Source organism: Dasypus novemcinctus, chromosome 26 (genome assembly GCF_030445035.2).
Source record: "Dasypus novemcinctus isolate mDasNov1 chromosome 26, mDasNov1.1.hap2, whole genome shotgun sequence".
In the NCBI taxonomy this organism is placed as follows: Eukaryota; Metazoa; Chordata; class Mammalia; order Cingulata; family Dasypodidae; genus Dasypus; species Dasypus novemcinctus.
This window is the reverse complement of record NC_080698.1, coordinates 6,041,779-6,063,933: the sequence shown is the minus strand read 5'-3', so window position 1 is coordinate 6,063,933 and position 22,155 is coordinate 6,041,779. Positions and strand designations below refer to the sequence as shown.

At 49.6% G+C, this 22,155-nt stretch overlaps 1 long non-coding RNA gene across 1 annotated transcript in view; it reads right to left on the bottom strand.

The window, feature by feature from the left end:
• LOC101436443 (uncharacterized) overlaps positions 1–22,155 on the bottom strand; it is a 59,964-nt gene that overhangs the window by 15,351 nt on the left and 22,458 nt on the right. The window contains exon 2 of the long non-coding RNA XR_011647513.1: positions 5,310–7,489. This is a non-coding gene — a long non-coding RNA (uncharacterized lncRNA). The remainder of the gene's footprint in view (positions 1–5,309; positions 7,490–22,155) is intronic.

Below are 22,155 nucleotides of genomic sequence, written 5' to 3'. Positions count from 1 at the left end.
CCATGCCTGGGCCCTGGAGCCCAGCTACCATGCTATGAGAAGTCCAGCCCACACGGAAAAGCCCTTATGGGCACTCCATTCGACAGGCCCAGCTGAGCGCCCAGCCAACAGCCGGAATCAACCGCCAGCCTCGAGAGTGCGCCATCTTGGCTGGCCAGCCCGGCGGCACCTGGCCACGACTCCTGCCCCAGACAACATCTGATGGCAACTGTGTGAGAGCCCAGGTAGGAACCGCGGGAGCCCAGGGCAACCCACGGGCTACTGAGCAATGATCGTTGTTTTAGCCACTAGGTTTTAAAATGGTGTGTTAGCAGCAATAAAAATCCAGACCAGAGATCTCCTATTTCGGTGGTTATTAAAATCTGGGGGACAGGGACTCTTCTGAAAATAATGATGGCATTACTACCTTCTAGGCCTTAAGCTAACTGCTTTACTTCAGTAAATAAGATTAAATAAGGATTCCCTATTTGACCCTCATAATGACCCCTTGAGGAGGGTATGTTATTATCAACCCATTTTACATATGAGGAAACAGAGGTTTGGAAAGATTTGTCCAAGGAAAGCTTAAGGCCCCTCTCCCCAGCAAAATGTCCTCCACCACCAGCGCTGCTGAATCTGTGACATTTCTCTCTTTGAGAAGTCCTGATAAACCTGACTCCTGGACTGGACATTAGCCAATGAGCAGTAAAGAAGTGCAGTGACTTCCCTAAGACCATTGCCTTAGTTCACAGGAAACCATTCTCATGAGAGTAAGCAAAAGCCCGGGCCAGCTAACAGCTGCAGAGCCTCCCAAAGTAAATGGGCAACTCAAGCCAAAACATGTGTTTCTTCTACGTGGCTGTTCCCAAACAGCAGTGTGTGTGTGGGGGGGGCGGGAGGACAGTGGGGGACATGGTTGGGTCCCTGGGGTAGAGGCCCAGTTGTTGCCCCCCAGTCAGGACCAGGCGCGGGCACTCTTTCTAAGGCAGAAAAAAAGAACACCAGAGTGGAGCCCAGAGAGAAGAGAATGGAAAACAATATAGTTTCCTGCTCTTGTGTTAAGCAATTCTGGGACTAGGCAAAAATAACTCAGCTCCTTGCTCCCAAGAAACAGTTGTTCCTGGAAGACGTGCTCGTGAACAACTGAAATATCTTGTTTGTAAAGGCTAAAGACTTCAAATCCCTTGCCTTGCTGTGCCCACCGATCCAAAGCTATCATGTCATAAACTCTGCCCAACTCCAACCAGTTAACTGCCTGGCAAGGCCACCTTAAAATCACCACCCCATGCGTATGCATGCCCTTCCCAATTTCCCCATGGTGCTAGATCGTGCTCTCCTTTCCTGCAGTAAGTCTAACAAACTTAGCTTTGTTTGCTCAATGGGTTCTCCTGGTGGGTTGGGGAGGATGGTGGTCGACAGAGGGAAGGAAGCAATACTTGGCAGGGTCCTCATCTCAGGTGTCCCCAGGACTTGGGGCTACACTTGTCCTTTCCTGGACATGACTGGCTGTCTGTGGGTGGTCTGGGCACCCCCTCCCCCAACTCACAACTTATGTGGGTTTTTTTGTGTTTCCTTAATATATTAAACCCTACTATGTATTAAAGAGCATTGAATAGTCTCCCAAGGATTTCACTGGGGGGCGGGGGAGAAGGACAGAGTGGTTTTTTTGGATAATTCATTTGAGAAATTAATAAAATTCCCAATCAGACAACTTTGTTTTTTCTCCTCAGAGTTTCTCTCCCTTGCCAGCCATTTCCTCACCTCGCCTCTTCTTTTTCTTGTCCACTACACAACCTCTGAAAATTCCTTGTTTTTTTTTTTTTGTTTTTTTTTTACTAGAAGTCTATCTGTCCTCCTCAGTCCTCCTCAGTTTGGGGGTAAAAAGAAAAACCCAAATCTTGATAATTTGCAAAAGAATGGCAACTTCCCATTCCTCCCCAAGGGCAGGATGGTGTTTCATCCTTTAGGCTCCCCTGCCCTAGGCGTTTATCATCAAAACATGGGCCCTGTAAGAGCAAGTCTTCCTAAGGGTAAGAAGACAAAGACTCCTTCATCTGTGGCATTGCACTCAGCCAGCGGCATACACTAAGGCCACTACATAATTACAGAGGCTTACAACTTAGCACTCACTTCAACAACTGACAACCTGGACTCTTTGGGGGCCAAGGCGAGGACTGCATATCCAGGGCCCAGTTTGGTGTACGGGATGGAGTAGGTGTTCAGGAGATGTTGGCTGAATGAGTAAATGATTGAATGAATGAAATATAGACAGGGAAACTGAGATCCAGCTTGGAGAGGTGACTCAATCACAATTAGCTCAGTTTGCTCTTGCAAAGAGAAGACTCAAACCTGTTCTCAATTTCTCATTCCAGAAGTTTTTTATTAAGATCTTGCTTTCCTCAAGATTAAGATTAGGCATTATTAATAAAGAAAGAACTGCAAGCACCCACATAACAGAGTATTTTATCCCCTTGCTTACCATGTGCTAGCTCATTCAATAGATGTTGAGGACATGTTGTGTATGGTACTGTGAGAGATATGATAACTTGAAAGGGGAAATCTATTCTCTATATAACACGATTTTTAAAAATGGATTTGTGGTAGCAAATGATAATTATCTCCCCCCAAATTAAAAAAAAAAAGCATAAAAGATAGAATCCTAGTAACAAAGGGTGTCAAGGAATAAATGATGCCAGAAAACCTGGAACACAAGAAGCTGCTGCAGAGAAAATAAAACTCAAGTTTGAATTTCCTGGCAACCAAAGAAAGGGGGAAACATAGATCACATTGTGCCTACTTGACTAATAATAGAAAAGACAGGAGTAGGCAAGCTCTCTTAGTCCAGAGAGGAATTCGTTCTGAGAGTATCCACATAAGGACACTGAATATCAGAATGGACAGTGCACTAGTCAGCCAAAGGGGTGCTGATGCAAAATACCAGAAATTGGTTGGTTTTTATAAAGGGTATTTATTTGGAGTAGGAGCTTACAGATACTAGGCCATTAAGCATAAGTTACTTCCCTCACCAAAGTCTATTTTCACGTGTTGGAGCAAGATGGCTGCCGACGTCTGCCAGGGTTCAGGCTTCCTGGGTTCCTCTGGGTTCAGTGCCTCTGTTCCCTCCACAAGCTCAGCTGTAGACTATGAGGCTCTCTAGGCTTTGCCTCTCTCCACAAGGTCCACTGTAGACTATCTGGTGAATGGCTCTGTCTCTTTCCCCGGGGCTCCAGTTTCAGCATCAAACTCCAACATTAAAACTCAAACATTAAGAACCCTCAACTCTGTCCTTTGCCATGCCTTTTAACCCTCAACTCTGTCCTTTGCCAATGCCCTAATGATGTGGCCCAATTGAAGTCCTAATCAGGCGGTGGACTTGGCCCAGTGGTTAGGGCATCCATCTACCACATGGGAGGTCCGTGGTTCAAACTCCAGGCCTCCTTGACCCATATGGAGCTGGCCCATGCACAGTGCTGATGCACTCAAGGAGTGCCCTGCGACACAGGGGTGTCCCCCACATAGGGGAGCCCCACGTGCAAGGAGTGCGCCCCGTAAGGAGAGCCGCCCAGCGTGAAAGAAAGTGCAGCCTGCCCAGGAATGGTGCCGCACACACGGAGAGCTGACACAACAAGATGACACAACAACAACAAAAAGAAACACAGATTCCCATGCCGCTGACAACAAACAGAAGCGGACAAAGAAGACGCAGCAAATAGACACAGAGAACAGACAACTGGGGTGGGAGGGGGGGAGGGGAGAGAAATAAATAAATAAATAAATAAATAAATAAATAAATAAATCTTTAAAAAAAATAAAAAATAAAAAATAAAGTCCTAATCATAACTCAATCAGGCCAAGGTTCAGATCCGATTACAAACATAATCCAATATCTATTTTTGGAATTCATAACCATATCAAACTGCTACAGACAGTGTCTTCAGTAATAATTTTGACTAAAGCACTGAGCTGTTTCTCCCAGGTCCTTTAACATTTCAGCCCTCAAGAAAAACCAAAGGGTCTTTGCGTACAAGTTGGAGACCAGAACATGTGCGTACTTCTCCACTTCCCTTAAGGTCTCACTGAAAAGTAAGATCAATATATGTGTATGTCTGTGCATATGTGTGTTTAAGAGATGAAATTCCAAAAGCTCTACAAAGCAAGAACCCATAGCAAGGAAAATTCTGAAAAATCAAAAGCAGATGAATCTAGGTTGACTTGGCAAAGTGAAAGAGGATCACAGAAGCTTTCTCCCTTAAGTCCTAAGGAAATCGCAAAAACAGTGAAACTGACCAAATAAACAAACCAGCAAAAGTTACCAGTAGCAGCCAAACAAGGGCACAATCTAATTATATAAAAACTCAAGACAAAGGGAGAAACAGAACACAGATGATGAAGTACAGCATGTCTCCCACACATGGCTCTGATGAGTCAAGAGAATCCTGAGAATTCTACTCATAACCCCAAAAGGAGGGAAGTGACATTTCTTTTCCTTCTTCTATTTGGGTGGGTGGGGGTGAAAGAGTAGTGGCAATAGCCACTGAGAAGAGAAAGGTAAAACTGGGGAGATAATTTCTCAGATACAAGTAAGAGCTTCAGGACTCAATCATGAATTAGGAGAACAAACCTCCCCTGCTCCAGGCTCTGAGGTCACAGAAAAGTGCATACAACAAGAAATACTTGTAGAAAAATGTTCACAGATTATAGAGTGTGTGCAAATGGCTGTCCATGTTCAACGTGACCAAATCAACAGGAATAGCACGGTAAATGTGAACACGTACTACAAGGAGGAAAAGAGCTAAGCACACAAATGTCAGGTGAAGATCATACACTGAAAGAAAACACAACTCAAAGAACAAGAAATTCCTCATGAAAGGTTCTTCTAACGAGACCATGAATTCAATGACACAAGAACTGAAAGGTGAAGGGATACATCAACATGCGGAAATTATATAGCTCTTTCAGACTAAGAAGGCAAACTGAGGGCCAAAACAATACCAATAAAGAATTAAAAAATACTAGAAGCAGTAAGAAACAGAAAATAGAAGGTTCAAAACCAGATTGCTATCATAAAAGAACTTCTAATCATCATAGTAATGCAAAGGAAAAATAAGAAGGTATTAACGCAATTAGAGAGAAGATAATAAATATTTTGTGCAAAGATAAGTCAAAATAGAGAAAATTATAATGCCCGAGTAAGAAAAGCCAACTATCTGAACATGCTGAAATCTTCTAAGAAATACCTTAACATGCTAAATATGCATGCGCACACACATTCACATATATAAACACCCCTTAGAGCAAAGAAATAGTCTGCGAGAAAGCAAGAGAGCTACCTGTGATTCATAAAAGCAGCAGGAACACCAGCCTTTGAAGACAAGCACCAAAAGGAACTTCACAAGCTGAGATCATCTTCAGAGAAGAGTGGCCTGGACGTCCCTTCCAGAGAAGCATGTCGCGGTCTTGGGACATGCGTTAGGGATGGGACAGGGGACCAGGCCTTAGACTTGGGCAGTAATGTAAGTCAGAGTGGCAAAACTTTGCATAAATCCAGGACTTAGAAAGGGATACGCCCTGAAAAAAGAGTGAAGGAGAAGAAATCCTGACCAGCAGAGGCTGACTGCAAGCATCTCAATTCTGGTGGAGGAGAAAGATACAATAAAGCTTCCTCTGAGATTTCAAGGTTACTAGTCATCCCTCATATAGATTTGAGGCCTGAATGTACATTAAATACCAAAAAACCCTAACTTGAGAATTTTAAATTCAGAGTGGATCCATGTCTGGAGAACCCAAAGCTTCTAACACAGGTAAACATGTACTTTCAACCTAGACCTTATAAAAAAACTCCTTCAGGTTCATGTATGAATGATATACTTCAATACATTGTTTTTAAAATGAAAAAAACAAAAACAAAAACACAAAAAAACAACCAGAAAAAAAAACAACTCCTTCAGGGAAAGTCCCATCATATATAAGCTCACAATATGTAATCAGAAAATATCCAAATAAGCTAACCACCAAGAGAGAGGTGAGAGTTGGCAGAAAAATAGAGTTTTAAAAGGATTAAATGTTGGAATTATCAAATATTAAATATTATTTTAATATGATTAAGTAAATAACAGAGAGAATTTAGAAGTGAATAAGAAGCAAAGACTATTAAAAGGAGCAGACATATTACAAAAGAACCAAACAAAACTTCTAGAAATAAAGAATAAAATAATACAAAATTAAAATATTATTAAGAGTTGAAAAGCAAAATACACACAGATGAAGAGAGAATCAGTGAACTCAAATATCGATCTGAAGAAATTATACATAATGCAGTTCAGGCAAAAATATGAAAAACTCTAGTTAAGAAAAACAGAGAATGGAGTGAGAAATCTGGCATAGATTTAATCAGCATTCTAAGATAGATAATAGAGAGAATGGGGGAGGGAGTAAAAGCAATATTTAAAGAGATAATAGCTGCATATTCTGCAGAATTGGGTAAAAATAGAAATCCCTATGTTTAGAAAGTCCAAAAAACCCCAACTAGGAAGTGGATGTGGCTCAAGTGATTCCATCTACCACACAGGAGGACCCAGGTTCAATGCCTGGGGCCTCCTGGTAAAGTCGTGCCCACACAGTGAGTCAGTGCCCATGTGGTGAGCCAAGTGCCCACACAGTGAGCCAGTGCCCGCGCGGCGAGCCATGCAGCAAGATGATGATGCAACAAAAAGAGAGTCAAAGTTAGATGCAACAGAAACCAGGAACTGAGGTGGCACAAGTGACAGGGAACCTCTCTCCACATCAAATGTCCCCAGGATCGAATCCCAGTGAATCCTAGAGGAGAAAACAGAAAAGGAGACAAAAAGAGATATAGAGACAAAAGATTACACAGCAAATGGACACAGACAGCAAAAATAGCAGGGCAGGGAGGAGTGGGAGTGGGGGAAAAAAAAATGTCCAAACAGGATAAATCACATAAAGGCCATACCTGGGTATATCATAGTGACACTATAGAACATCAAAGACAATGAGATAATCTAAAAGATGTCTGAAAGAAAAGATGGATTATCCACAAAGGAACAAATTTCGATCAACATCCACCCTCTCAGCAGCAAACATGGAAGCCAAGAGAGTGGTATTATGTTTTCAAAGCATTGGAAGAAAAGCTTTCAAAACTATATTTCTAGAATGAGTGAGATAAAGATATCTCTGGTAATGAAAACTTTGAGAGAACTTATCAGCAACAAATCCTCACTAAAGAAAGTTCTAAAGAAGTTCTTCAGGAAGAAGGGGTATACCCCAGAATGAAAATCTGAAATGAGAGAAGGAATTGACTGAGAGGGGCAAGCACTTTTCCCACCCCACTGTGTCCTCCCTGATTCCTACTGCTTCCTTCTCCTCTGAAGTAGAATGCCCTTGACTTTCTTGCCCACACGGAAAGTACAACAGAAACAAGGAGCAGGTGTAACTCCGTGGTTGAGTGTCCACTTCGCATGTACGAGGTGCAGGGTTCAATCCTCCGTATCTCCTGAAAAAAAGAAAAAGAAATATGTGCTCATCTTCCATGAATACCTCCCCGTCTCCCCACCTCGAACCACAGCCTCTTTCCAGTGAGCACCCACGGACCTTTCCACAAACTGTCAGAACATTCTCCTTCACTCGCTCATCTGCGTGTCTCCTTCTACACTGAGTTCTAGATTTAAGGTTTGCTCTCCATAGCCTCAGCGTCCAATTTCAGTGTTCACAATGGCTATTTCTTAGTCATGGAATTTTCACATAAATTAGCTTATTATTTAGAGAAAGAAAAAAATCGTGAAGTATTTTGAAAATGCAACAGAGAGAAAGATAGTACCAAATATTATGGGTAAAAGCAGCCCTTCCCGTGGGACCCCCAGAGAAGTTCCCAGCTTGGAATTAGGAACTGTAACTTGGGTCCAGACCCCGGGGCCATCGTCAGGACCATTCACTAAAGAACAGTGGGCCACTCAGGCCTCTAGCTCCTCTCCCCTGTTCCCTCCTCCTGAAAATGGAGAGTATGGCGGTCATGAATAAAACCTCTGACGAGAGCGGGGTGCCTTCCTGGGCTGGGCTCTGGGCCAGGCTGCAGGGGCCTGAGGGCCTGGCAAAGCTGAACAGAGTCGGAAGTCGTGGACGTGCAGTGAGCCTGAGCAGAGGTGGAGAAGGGGGAGGGAAGAACGCTCGCTCCTCGCAGGGTGGAACCCGGGGACCGTCCTCCCCTAGGCGCGTGGAAGCACCCTGTGTGCTGGCTTCCTCACGCCCTGGCTACTTTGGAGGAGGGCAGCTCAGCAGCCCCCACGCGGCCTCAGCCGGGCACCCGGGGGCACGAGCGCCCCTCCACGTGCTGCCCACACCGGGGCACAGGGAGAAGCCGAGGGCGAGGGCACGCGGCCCCTTCCTCCTGGGTCGACTGTAGAGCTGGGGGGCTCTGGTCCAAGCCCAGGGCGGGCTGGGCGGGATAGGAAAACTAAAATCGCTCTCACTGAGGAAAAATAAACAACGTGGCATTTCTAATGCCGACAGACGACGGGGCGCGGCTCGCTTGCTCTCCAGGGAGGACGGAACTGTCTTCGCAGAACAGAAAGGCGGGGAGCGATGGGCGCATGGGCGCGCTGGCCGGCCCCGCCTGCGCCGCGGGGGCTGCGGACGAGGGCAGAGACGGGGGCCTCCGAGGGGGACGCCCCAGGAGCCCGGGGACCCAGGAACTGTCAGGACAGGTCACCGCCGAGGAAGGAAACGGCCCGGGAGCGCGGTGCCGCACGCAGCTCTCCATCTCACACCTTCCAGTGGCCCAGTTTTGTTTTGATCGGATGTATACGTCTTTTGCTAATAACACAACCATAATGACTAGGTGAAGTGTTTAAAACCAAAAATAAAAGGCATCCTCGTTAACTGGGAACTGTTACATTGGTGGTAGTGCTTCCACGCAGTGGCCCACGGAGCAACATCGAGACAGAGGAGGGAACACGCGGAAGGGAAAGAGATCCAAGTTGTTCAGGTGAAAAAATAAAACCAAGTTGAACAGTGCGGATGGTTTTGTTGTTGTTGTTTTTTAATTTTTTAAAAAATTAAAGTGAATAGATCACAAGGACATTGTGAATGTTTTGATGCCACTTGTGCTTTTAAAAATCTCTACAGATGTAGCTCAAGTGGTTGAGCACCTGCTTCCCATGGACGAGGTCCTGGGTTCGATCCCCAGTGCCTCCTAAAAACAAAACAAACAAATGAAAAACACACAACTCTCATTGACGAGCAATGCGAGGAGGTAGCTCAGTGGCTGAGCACCTGTTTCCCATGTATGAAGTCCTGGGTTCAGTTCCTGGTACCTCCTAAAAAAACAACAACCTCTCTCTGGTCATTTTTGTTCTAACAGGTGGCAGAGTCTTTGCTTTGAAGCATAAAGAAGAAATGCGTTCGTTTCCACAGCTCTTGAAGTCTAGGATCTGACCTGTAGCTTCAGCCACAGCTCAACCCACGGGGCTCAAACGGTTCAAACAGCTACAGGCTCACGTCCTCCTGGCTGAGCCACCCCAGACAACAGGCAGCTCCTTGTCTCCCCAGGTGTCCCCCCAGACTGCCCTGCCCTGGCCTGGGGTGGAGACGACCGGCTCTGGGGAGAGGGGCAGAGCTCTTCTGGGCAGGCTGGGACATGTCCTTGTTTGGGGGAGCAGGCTCGGGCCCCCTCGCAGCCTCCCAGGCTGCCTGAAGCTACGAGCTGGGGGTCCTCGAGGCAAGCTGCTCTGTCTCCAGAAGGGGGGATGTGTTCTGGATGGGTCACCTCAGTTAACGTCCACCAGGGACACCCACGTGGCATCGTCCTTTCGCACTGGAGAAAGCTCCGGAAGGAAGCACCTGAGGAGCAGGTGCACTTTCTGAACAGCTTACGTGAACCCAAGGGTGAGTGGTCCTTGCTTCCCCGGACGACGTCTCGAGGGCCCGAGCCGTAACACGCCCCCTTAGCCGAAGCGCAGATGGCGAGACCCCACCCCGCGGGCGTGCGCAGGCGGGGGCCGGGGCTGCCGAGAGCACCCGCGGGTCCACGCAGTGCTCGGGCTGGGGGACAGGCCCGTTGGCTCTCCTCCCGCCACGCTGAGGAGGGCCTCACCTGGGGCTGCAGCCCAGAACTCTCCCTGCGGCTCTCCGCTCTTCTATTTTTTTGAATTAATTTTGAGGTATAATTTTACGTAAAATGAAATGTCGGGTTTTAAGTGTGTAGACGGATGGGCTTCGACAAATGTGTCCACCCGTATACCACCGCCCCAACGAGAGGGAGCGCCTCCAGCACCCACCCCCTGCTGGCCACCCCACCGCCGGCCCCGGGACACTGCGGGAAGCAGAGCCGAGTGGAGTCTTCCTTAGGACGTCCCACCCCTCTGTGTCACCGGCAGCCCTTCCTGGACGGCATGTCCCACGGGCCTCTGCAGGACCCGGCGGCTCGCCTCTCCTGGCCCACCTCCCGCCTGTGTTGGCCACTCTTGGGGTGGAAGTGGTCACCCCCAAAACCTCCAAGGCCACAGGTCCTTGTCAAGTGACCCAGAGGGATTCACCCCAATTCTAAATGACGACGTAAATTTCCAGAAGCTTTGATGGTCTTGCTCAGGCCACGTGCCCACCGGCTCTGACCGGAGGAGCAAGGTCAGAGCGGACACCCGAGGTCATAGGCTCCACCTCGGTGGAGGGGTGGGTGCAGCTCTCAGAGGAGGGGAGGACTGGGCATGTACCCCAAAGGAGCCCACTACAAAGTGACAGTCGCTATGCTGTGGGTATCTGGCTGACCGGGGCCCTGCTGGAAAGCCAATTAGAAGCTGAAGTCGCCAAGCACGGGGATGGAAAGAGGGGCGGTGCCGAAAAGAAAGAGCCCGGCACGTGCCCTTGGCGGAGGAGGGCCTTTTCATCTGGGCAGGGGGAGGAAACCACCAGCTGTTGGCTCTGTGCTCGACGTACGCTGACCCGTGGGTCTCGTCCCGGGCACGTGAGGCGCGGCACCCCCCTGCCCACAGTGGTTCATTGCTAGAGAATAGGCCGAGGGGTCCCCGAGCCATCCCCAGGCCTTGCTCAGAAAAGCTCCAGGAATTCCATGATTCTCCCTCAGCATTTCCGGAAGACAGCAAGGACACGGGGGTCCCACAACTGCCTCCGCAGCGGAAGCCCCTGCACGGCTGGACTGACCCTGAGCCCTGCAGCCGCCCGCTGGGCCCACCACAGGACGTACCCCAAGAACAGGACAGCCGACCTGTGGAATCGTCGCTGCACGGGCTGGAGGCTGAGGGGGCCAGCCGGAAGCGGCGCAGGGGGGCTCAGCCTCGCTGGCACGGGCCGTTCCAGCGGGCAGCAGGCGGGCAGCCACCACCCTGAGACCCTCGGGCATGTGGCCAAAGGCCGTTCCTTCTATAGGAGGGCGCACAGACGCCTTCCCGCCTGCTTCTCTAGGCCAGCGGGCATCTTGTCCAGTCCCTACGCTGCCACTTACTGTTGGCATAACCCAGAATGAGCGGCTTAACGCCTCTGGGCCTCGGGTTCCCCATCTGTAAAACGGAGCTCATTGGTTGTGAAGATTAAATAAATGTATGCAAAGGGCTAGCTATGGTGTCCACACAGAGCAGGTACTCGGTGAAGGTTCACGACAGCCACAACCAAAACCCTGCTCCCCAAACGTACAAATGAGGAGGGAGGGGGCGTCCACCGCCATGCGGGAGGGCTGCAAACGATAGTGCAGCTGCTCGAGCTGCTATGCCACCGTTAAAGAGAAAAGGTGATGAAAACTATTCAGCAACTTGGAGAAGTGATTAGAAGACTGAAAACAGGATCCAAACTCAGATTCAGCCCTGCAGAGGAAAATGCTCTAAATGGCATTAGCGGTGTACGAGGGCGTGGGCTTTGGGATGGCTTACAAGCTTTCTGTAAGGGGATTAGCATTTTTATAGATAACCTGCATTTCCCCGGACCTCACCAGACCATAACGGGCTGTGGTGGGTCACAGCAGCAGTCAGCAGCAGCACTGGCTTTGCGACCGACTGCAGGTGGCTGGCCAGAGAGCCACATGGTGGCGGCTGAGGAGCCGAGGGCTGCAGTCGTAAAATCCGCCACGGAAACCAACGAAGCAGCAGCACACGGGCTTGATGTTCGCCACCCCAGCCCTGGAGACTCCAGTTTGCCTGTGGGTTAATGTTTCTAAAAATTGAGAAGCCACTAGCACGTAGCCAAGTATAATGAACTTGGGCGCTCGGCTTGATGGGTTTCGACAATTGTCCACATCCCTAAACAAGATCTAGAGAGTTTTCGTCAACGAGATGGTGCCGCTCCCCTCCCCGTTGCTTTCCCTCCCGCTCCCCCCAGCCACACTCTGATTTCTGCCACCGCAGCTTCATTTTCACCTGTTCTTGGACGGCAGAGGATGGAGATGGACTCTGTGCCCGGCCTCTTTCGCTCGGGATCGTGTCTGTGAAAGTCACCCATGTTCTCGCACGTACCGTCGGTTCATCTTTAAATTGCCGAACGATTTCACTCGTTGGATAATTTATTTAACTGCTCTCTTATTGATGGATGTTTGGGGGCTTTTTCAGCTTGGGGCTATTATGAATAAAATTGCTTGGAAACATTCACGTACAAATCATTTCATGGGCATATGTTTTCATTTCTCTTGGGTAAATATCTAAGAGCGGAATCACTGCATTCTAGGGTAGATGGATCTCTGTTTAACTTTATAAGAAACTGCCAAGCAGTTTGCTGAGGAGGTTATAGCGTTTTGCCTTCCCCCAGCAGCTGTTCCCCGTCTCCGCCAACATATGGTGCTGGTAAGCATCCTGCTAGCCGCCCTCGTGGCAGGCGATGGTATTTCGTCGTGGTTTTCAGGTGCATTTCCTTGATGGCTAAAATTGTTGTCTTGTTTGAAGAGCTTAGTGGCCCTTCGTAGAGTTTCCTTTGTTAAGTGTCCCCAGAGTTATTTAGTGATTTTCACACTAGCTTCATCCTTAAAATAAAGTATATATGAAGAGCCTCCGTGGGCTGGCATCTGGCTTCCGTATCAAGATCATTTCATTGTCATCCAGTTACTGCTGAATGCAGAAATCCCCTTGCCTGGAATCTGATTTCCCAAGCCTAGGACGGGGTGCTCTTTCCTGGCCCTCTGAGCGCCCTGCCTCCAGCCCCCTCTTCCTCTGCCTTGAGGCGCTGCTGTTCTCGGCTTCTGCTTGCGTCAGGCTCCAAGCCCCTCGTCGCCTTGCCCCTCACAGTGAGCGTGCCTGTTGCCTGGTTACCACCTCCCGGCCCACCTCCGCTGGCCCAGGCCTGCTCACCTCCCAGCTGCCCGCCCCCGAGGGGGCACTATGGGGGCTGCTCTGGGAAGTCTGCGGGTGCAGCGATGTTGAGCCGACACCCATTAATAGCAGCTGCTAAAGAGACAGGGCGAGCCGGTTGTTTGGCTGTCAGGTTTGTTTTTTTCTGAGCTAAGTACTGTGCTGGTACATTTTTCCCAAATGGAAAAAAGAAAAATAAAACTATTCGTCACTCTCTGAGAAAGGAAAATGCTGGCAGCGTGAGTAGACCGAACTGCCTTCTTCTCTGTCTTGTCTCCACGTCCTACTGCCACTTTCCCCGGTGCTTTTCCTCTGCATTATTTCTTTTTTAAAATCAATATTTGAGTCATGGGAGAACCTCAGGGATGGGACTAGAGCTGGGGTCTCTCTGGATCTCTCTCACCGAGCGAGGTTAATGGCACAACCTCCCACTTGGTGGTTCACCGGCAAATGGATAGAAAGAGGCCACTGACCAGGGCTTGTCCTGCCATGGACCCAGGAGCCCAGCATGTCCGGGCTGGAAAGACAATGGATCCAGCTAGAAGAATGCCCAGGACCACAGCCATGGGGGTTGTGTGGCACCTTCGCTTTGTCTCCAGGATGCACATAAATGTTGGGGGGTGGTGCAACCTGAGCTTAGACTTAGCATGTCGTGAACTGACCGGGCTCTGGGCTCGCTCGTAATCTCCTCCACCCCGTTCTCACCTCCGTAAGATGGGCCTAACGATGCCTGCCTTGCCCATTAATTCATTCCACAAACAGATATTGAGCTAAACAGGGGGCAGGTCACTGGCCTCTGCTGAGAACCTAGGGAGATAACGTATATGAGAAGCCTTTATAAGCCACGAAATGCTGAGCAAACGGATGGTGTTATGGTAGCCAGCCACCAAAGAGCTTTCCGGCATGCCTCCCCTCCTGGTATTCATGCCCTTGTGTAATCCAGTCCACTCTAAGTCAGGGCTTGCCCTCTGACCAACGGATATGGCAGGAACAGAAGGGGTGACTCCTGAGGCTAGGCGTGGAAGCTGCCTTGTTCTCTTGGATCCCTCACTGGTAAAAAGACAATCACCATGTCGTGGGGTCACAGCAATCCTGTGAAGAGGAGCTGAGCCCTCCCACCAACAGCCAAAACCAATGGCTACGATCAAGCCTTCGGACTACCACACCCCAGCCAACAACTAGTGTTTCAGTTTGCTAGGGGCTGCCACTGCAAAATACTAGAAATGGGCTGGCTTTTAAAATGGGATAAAAGGGAACTTTGAAAATGTCCAAATCAGGGCATCATGAGAGATGCCACGTCACCAAGTTCGGTTGCTAGCAAACCTGGACGTGGCCAGGCAACATGGCGGCCAACCTCTGCCCCCTCCTCCAGGTTCATTTTCTCCCCGAGCCCGGCTGTGGGCCATCAGGCATATGGCTCCTCTCTTGGCCTTTGGGACCCTCTCTCTCTCTCAGCCTGTGGGCAGCAGGCGATCCTGGAGTCCTCTCTCACCTGGCAGGGTAAAATGGCTGCTCTTGTTCTCTGTATGTGCCTCTGTCTTCAGTCCTCAGTTTACGTAAGACTCCAGTCAAAGGATTAGGACCCAGGTTCCACAATCTAGTCAAAGGTCCTTGATGGAAGCTAACTAATCAAAAGTGATCTAATCAAAAGTTCCTTTAATTGCATCTAACCCAAAGGTCCCACATACACTAGGCTTACACACACAGGAATGGGTTAGCTTAAGAACATAATCTTCTAGGGTCCACAAAAGACTCAGGCCAAGACAATGTGACTGCAATGTCATGGGACCCTTGAGTGAGACCCATCTGACCAAGTGGCTCTCCAGTTCCTGATTCACAAAAACAGAGAGATATTCTTGGGGAAAAAATGCTTTTCAGATGTGGGAGCTGGGATCATAATTTTAAGGGTTTCCATCCTGGTTCAGCTGCTTGCTCATTGTTAATTGTGTGGCCCTAAGTAAATTATTTCACCTCTCTGAGTCTCCATTTTCCCAGATGAAAAACGGAGTAACAACAGCTACTTCAACTGGGTTCTTGATCGTTGAACTTGAGGGCTAAACTGAAATATATATATTATACCACGTAGTACTTGGAACATAAGAGGTGTTGAATAAATAATATCTGCTATTATTGACAATAAAGTGTTTCATCTTTCTATAGGGCAGGGTAGAATAAATAAAGGTTAATTTTAGTAGCGTCTATGCAATTCTATAATGAGCCAGATTCACTTCCAAAGAGCCTTGGAGTGAGACCTCTTCACTGCCAATAGTGTGATTCCTTCTTCTATTAAGCTACTAATGGAGGTGTCATCCAGGTCAAGCACTGAGCCACAGCCAGAGGAGTTACCTGGAGACTGCTAATATTCAGATTCCCAGGCTCCTCCAATGGAGACTCTGATTTGGTATAGGTGGGATGGGGCCCAGGGATCTGCATTTTAACAAACTCCCCCATCATCCTGGTGTAGGTAGCCTGTGGCTCACCCACTCAATAAAACTGCATTAGGGGTTGTATTCCATTCCCAGTGCAGTGGCTCAACGCCCAGCCTTGCCCACTCCTGGTACCACAGTCTCAGGCCAGGTTATAGAGCTGCAGGGTTTTCACTTTTTTGCAAGCTACCTGCATTACAAGGAACAGAAAACTAACCAGATCAGCTTCATCAAAAACAGAAAATTATCACTGCGATACATGACAAATTCCAGAAGTGAAAGGTGAACCCGGAAGGGGCAGGAGTTGGAAGTAGAATGGGAGCTCATCAGGGCTTCATCTCTTGTCCCTTCCTTCTCCTGAGCAGGGCTCCTAGATTAGGTTCCCCGAGAGCACAGCCTGAATGTCACATGGGAAATGCTTCCAAGTACACTGCCAGGCAAGCTGCCCAGAGGTCACAAACCAGAAGGCTCCAGAACCAAAATAAGATGCTCAAGTTGGACAATCGATTTAAAACATGCAACAAGAAAAAGAAAGATGAGGGAGGTTAATCCATTTAGGATAGGGCACGAGTGGGCAGAAGGACCCGCTGCCCGCATTCTGGCTCACCCAGGGCCCCTCTTCCCTGCTCTCTGCTACATCAACCTCCCCCGCTGACGCTGTGACCACGGGGATCAGAGCTGAGGTTTGTGCAAGGGGGCGTGAGGGGGCGTGCAAGGAGATACATGGACAGGAGATGCCCAGGGCCAGATGATGCACACTTGCTCAGTCAGAAAGACCCCAAGGCAAGTGTGCCTGGCTACCACTGTGGCTCACCAATTACCTGCCCAGCAACTATGGGCTTCACTTGCTTTCCTCGGGCAGAGGGATACGGAGCCAGAATGGGCATCACCTGGGGGTGGACGCGGAGCCTGAGCACCTCGTGTGCTCGTGTGTGTTTCTTTAGCACATCATGACTGTTTGGTGTTTGGTGTGTACTAATTGTATTATGCACATTTCACGTCTGCTTGTTCTCCACCCCTTTCTCTCATGTTTGGGCACACCTGCCCGTGGCGCCTCACAGGTTACCTTACCACCCGTGCTTAACTCAGCTTCTGAGTCCCACCCACTTCTTGTTCTCTGTGGCTGAACCGCACATCCTCAAAGCACACAGCAGATACACATGGCACCTAGGAATGGGGGCACGGGATTCGGTGGGGGACAGCTCTCAGCAGAGGGCCGTTGGCTGGGAAAGGAGGCCGCCGGAGGCAGTTGGCAGCCAATTCAGAGCAGTCAGGGTGGAACGCCCCAGCCCAGTGAAGGGCGCTGGCCCGGCAGTGCCGGCGCCTACCACAGCAGGCGCTCCCTGTCCTTTCTCCCTAAAGCTCAACTCTCTCTGCTCCTCAGGCCTGAGACGGGACATGGCCGGTGCAGGGCTGCCCTGGCGCAATCCCAGGCCTCTTGCTCACTCTGTAGACTGCCCCACAGGGCGCCACAGAGGTGGAGGAGGATGGGAAGGGTGACAACCCCACACGCCCCAGAGCTGTGTGCTGTGGCCGCCGCCCGGGCCCCCCAGGCGCTGGGCCTACCTGCAGGGACCGGCTAGCATCTTCCAGATGCACTTTGGAGCGCGCCTCTGAGCGGAGCTAAGATCGACAGCGTGCTTCCGATCAACGGTCCTGGTCCCCTCAGCTGTGGCTGCCGCAGTCGTAGCTCATCGCACTACCACAGCGTCACCTCTGTGAGTCTGAAAGGGGGGAGCGCTCCGAAAGGAGGGGCCCCACGGTGCTCCGCGGCTCAGCGGCTGGTGGGGTCTCCTGCAGAAGCCAGGTGCACGGGTGGGCTTGGAACCCCTCTCCAATTTTCTGGAGCTGCCTTCAGTTAAGAGGACGGTTGGCACAGAATGCTCTGGCTGTTCATTGAAAGGTGGGGTGCCTGCCTCCCTTCTGCTTGTTGACTCCTGGCTCAGCGTCCCTCGTGAACTGGAATGGAAGATGACCTTCTGTGACCTCGCTCCTCACTGCCTGGAGGGCTTTGGGGTTCCTGGGGACGCGAGCCTGGGCACGAGCTCCGGGGGCTGCGCCTCACCCAGCTCAGGGGCTGGCATCGCCCCCATCCAGGACTCAGTGCCCCCGGCCCTTCTCCCTGAGGATCCCAACCGAGGCACCTCCCGCCTCCTCCGTTCCCTCTTGGAGAAGCTGCCACTCCTTTCTCTCCTGTTCATTGTCATCCCAAAGCATTTAGCTACATGCATAGCTCTGGGTAAGAGCAAAAAACTCCAAGGTCAAGGACAGAAAGAGACATGGAGAAGCTGGGTGGCAGGCTTGTCGGGCTTCTCCCCATCGCAGAGGCAACATGGGCTCCCCTTCACATCCGCCCCTGCCAGCTGCCCCCACGCGCGACACCCTCCCGGGCACGAGTCTAATGCACAGGGTCCTGTCCATGCTGTGACAACCCATGACGACTCCACAGAACAATCAGCAGGACATTGGGAGAACTGTGCCCCCCACGCCACTGCCACCCCCACTGCCAGCGTCTCAAGGTGACTAGGAAGGGATTGACATGTCACTTATTTTTGCAGAGCAAACATAGGGGACTATGGTGGAGGCAAGTGGCAGATTTTATTTACCAAAAATGGCCTACAGGGGAAGCAGCTGTGGCTCAATCAGCTGCGCTCCCACCTACCATATGGGAGGCCCTGGGTTCGTGTCCTGGGAGTCTCCTTGTGAAGGCAGGCTCGCCCACAAGTGCCACGGGGAGTTGCCTCAGCAAGGTGACGCAACAAAAAGGGAGACAAGAAGAGCACACAGTGAATGGACACAGAAAGCAGACAACAAGCAAGCCACAAGGCAGGGGGGGAATAAATAAAAATAAATACAAACACAGAAGAACGCACAGCAGATGGACACAGAGAGCAGAGAGCAAGCCAAAAAAAGCCGCGAGGGGGTAGGGAAATGGCCTACACGCTCTTCCAGAACCTTGCCACCCCCCAGCAAGGCGTGGAATCTGCTTCCCCTAGCTTGAACTGCAAAGGCCCTTGAGACTGCCCCGATGGAGAGAATGGGGCCAAGGTGGCACAACGTGACCACCGAGGCTGGGTTTAAAAGGCCCCTGCCTGGCTTCCCCTCAAGGATGTCACCCTCGGAACCCAGCCGCCATGTCACAAGGACGCCGGCCACCTACAGAGGCCCCATGCGGGGGCTCTGCGCAACAGCCCGGCCAGCATCCACTGCCAGACACGTGAGTGGAAATACCCTCAGGTAGCTCTGGTCCCCGCCTTCAGTTCTTCCAGCCGGGGCTCCAGGCAGTGTGAGCAGAACAAATTGCCCTCACTACCCCCTGTTCAAACTCCTGACCACACAGGACCTGTGAGCATCATAATAAATAGTTGTTCTATGTTCCTACATATTGGGATATTTTGTTATGCAGCAATAGCTAACTGAACAAGGCATACAAGTTATTTTACTGAAGTTCCAGTAAATTTAAACAAAGCACTGGAATGATGATGCTTACAAAGCATGAGCACACCGCCTCCTCTGTACCCCCCACCTTCACAGTCGGGGGCCAGAGGGATGTCACATTTAAAGGATCATGGCGCAGAGAAGAACCCCAATCCGTGTTCTCTCCAAAGATTTAAGGGAATCCAAATTCAGGTCACATCCACACATTGACACCTCACGTGTTCTCCTGTTCTCTAGGACCCTAAAACTCCTAAAACTGCTTCACGCGTCTCCCCTCTGCTGTCTCCTTCCACCATGAACTGTTCTCTTCAGTGTGGTTCCACACAGCACGCTCCTCCCGTAAGCGCTAAGCTCGGCGCCTGGAGTTCTTGTCACCCCGTGATTGCCTTTCTTTTGAGTCTCAGACCAGTCTGTTTTCTTCCAATTTTTAAAAGCTGGAGAAGGAAAAGAAAGTGACATAAGGAGAAACAAAATCTGGATAGCCTTCTGTGTACAAGAGAAATTGAATTTGTAATTAAAAAAAAAAAAACTTATCACAAAGAAAACTCCAGGCTCACTGGTGAGTCCCATCAAAAATTTAAGGAAGGAATAATGCTGATTTTACATAAACTCTTTCAAAAAGTAGAGGAGGAGGGACTACTTCCCAACTCATTTTATGAGGCTACCATAATATAAAAAGGTCAGACCAATATCCCTTATGAATCTAGAAACAAATATCCTTACAAAATACATTAGTAAATATGAAAGGACAACACACCGTGGCCAAGGGAGGCTTATCCCAAGAGCGCAAGATGTGTTTCACATGCAGAAAAGCCATCAGTATGTGTGTTAGTCATCGGTGGCTGCACACAGGACAGCGGCCCCAGCGTGGCCTCCTAGAGCAGCACGCAATGGTCACCTCGCCCCTTCTGTGGGTGCAGCCTAACCGCGCTGGGGGACAGCCTCCCCGAGCCTGCGGTCGAGGCATCAGCTGGGTGCTGGCCTCCTCTGAGGGCTCCCTGGGGACCCTGTTCCCAAATGGCTCACGTGCTTGGGCTGCTGGGCAGAGGGCCTCGGCTCCTCCAGGGCTGTTGACCACAGCTGCCTCGGTCCCCGTGGTGGCCCCCAGCATGGCAGCCGAGCTCCACGGCACGGGGGAAGGCGGAGGCCACCCGGGTGGAGCCCACAGGCTTTGTAAAATGCCACCGCGTTGGATTCGTTTCAGTGAGTCGGTAAGTCCAGGCCACACTCAAGGAGGGGGGATTTCACAAAAGCTTGGGTACCAGGAGGGGGTCCCTGGGAGCCATTCAGAGCCCGTGCCCCACAAGGCAATCTGCCCCGTTGACAGAATAAAGGAGAGGAACTACACGATCATCTTGTTGATGAAGAAACAGCATTGGACAAAACTGAACACCCATTCATGATAGGAAAGTAGGAAGGGAGGTGGGGAGGGGGAGAGGAAGGGAGGAAGGGAGAAAAAGAGGGAGGGAGGGAGGTTGTTTCAGCAAACGATGGCCAGAAGGGAACTTCTTCAACCTGACAAAGCGCATCTATGGAAAACCCAAATATAGTGTCATATTTAATAAGGAAAGAATGAGTGCTTTCCACCCAAGATAAGGAATAACAAATAACACAAGGCTCTTTGCTCTCCCACTGCTATTTGCCACTGTCCTAGAGGTCCTAGCAAGAAAATAAAACAAGGAAAACAAGGTCAAAGTCATTGAAATTGAACAGAAAGATGTAACACTGTCTCTATTTGAAGATGGCATGATTTTATACATAGAAAACCCTAAGAAATCTCTTAAAAATAACTATAACTAATAGATGAATCTAGCAAATTCATAGAATACAAGATCATTATACAAAAATCAGTTTTATTTATATATTGTATTAGTCAGCCAAAAGAGGTGCTGATGCAAAATACCAGAAATCTGTTGGCTTTTATAAAGAGTATTTATTTGGGGTAGGAGCTTACAGATACCAGGCCGTAAAGCATAAGTTACTTCCCTCACCAAAGTCTGTTGCCGCGTGTTGGGGTCAGATGGCTGCTGACGTCTGCCAGGGCTCAGGTTTCCTGGCTTCCTCTCTTCCCAGGGCTTGGTTCTCTCTGAGTTAGTGCCCTGCTGTCCCCAGAAGGCCAGCTGTAGACCATCAGGCAACCGGCTCGGTCTGTCTGCCCAGGGCCTCTGCCATGTCTAAGGGGCCATCTCTATTCCTCCGTGTTCTTCTCCTGTGTGTTCACTTCCTGGGCTCCAGTTCAAAAAACTCCAACTAACTCTTCTGCCATGTTGTTTTCTCTCCTACTGACATGACCCGATCAAAGCCCTAATCATAATTAATCACACCCAGAGGAAAAGACCAGTTTACAAACATAATCCAATATTTCTTCTTGGAATTCATCAATAATATCAAACTGCTATGTATACACTGTCACAATTTGAAAATATTTTTAAATTTAAAATCTACCATTTATAATAGCATCAAGTAACATAATCTATTTAGGAATGAATTTAATGTTAGATGTGCAAGACCTACACTGAAAACTAAACTACAAAACATATCTAGTGCAAATTAAAGATGAATGGACTAGGGAAGTGGACTTGGCCCAGTGGTTAGGGCGTCCGTCTACCACATGGGAGGTCCGCGGTTCAAACCCCGGGCCTCCTTGACCCGTGTGCAGCTGGCCCTTGCGCAGTGCTGATGCGCGCAATGAGTGCTGTGACACGCAGGAGTGTCCCCCACATAGGGGAGCCCCACACGCAAGGAGTGCACCCCATAAGGAGAGCCGCCCAGCGCAAAATAAAGTGCAGCCTGCCCAGGAATGGTGCCGCACACACGGAGAGCTGACACAACAAGTTGACGCAATGAAAAGAAACACAGATTCCCGTGCCACTGACAACAACAGAAGCGGACAAAGAAGACGCAGCAAATAGACACAGAGAACAGACAACTGGGGGGAGGGGAGGATAAAAAAAAAGATGAATGGACTAAAGGGGGAAAATAACTACATGAGTTTTTTGTTTTTGTTTTTTTAAAGA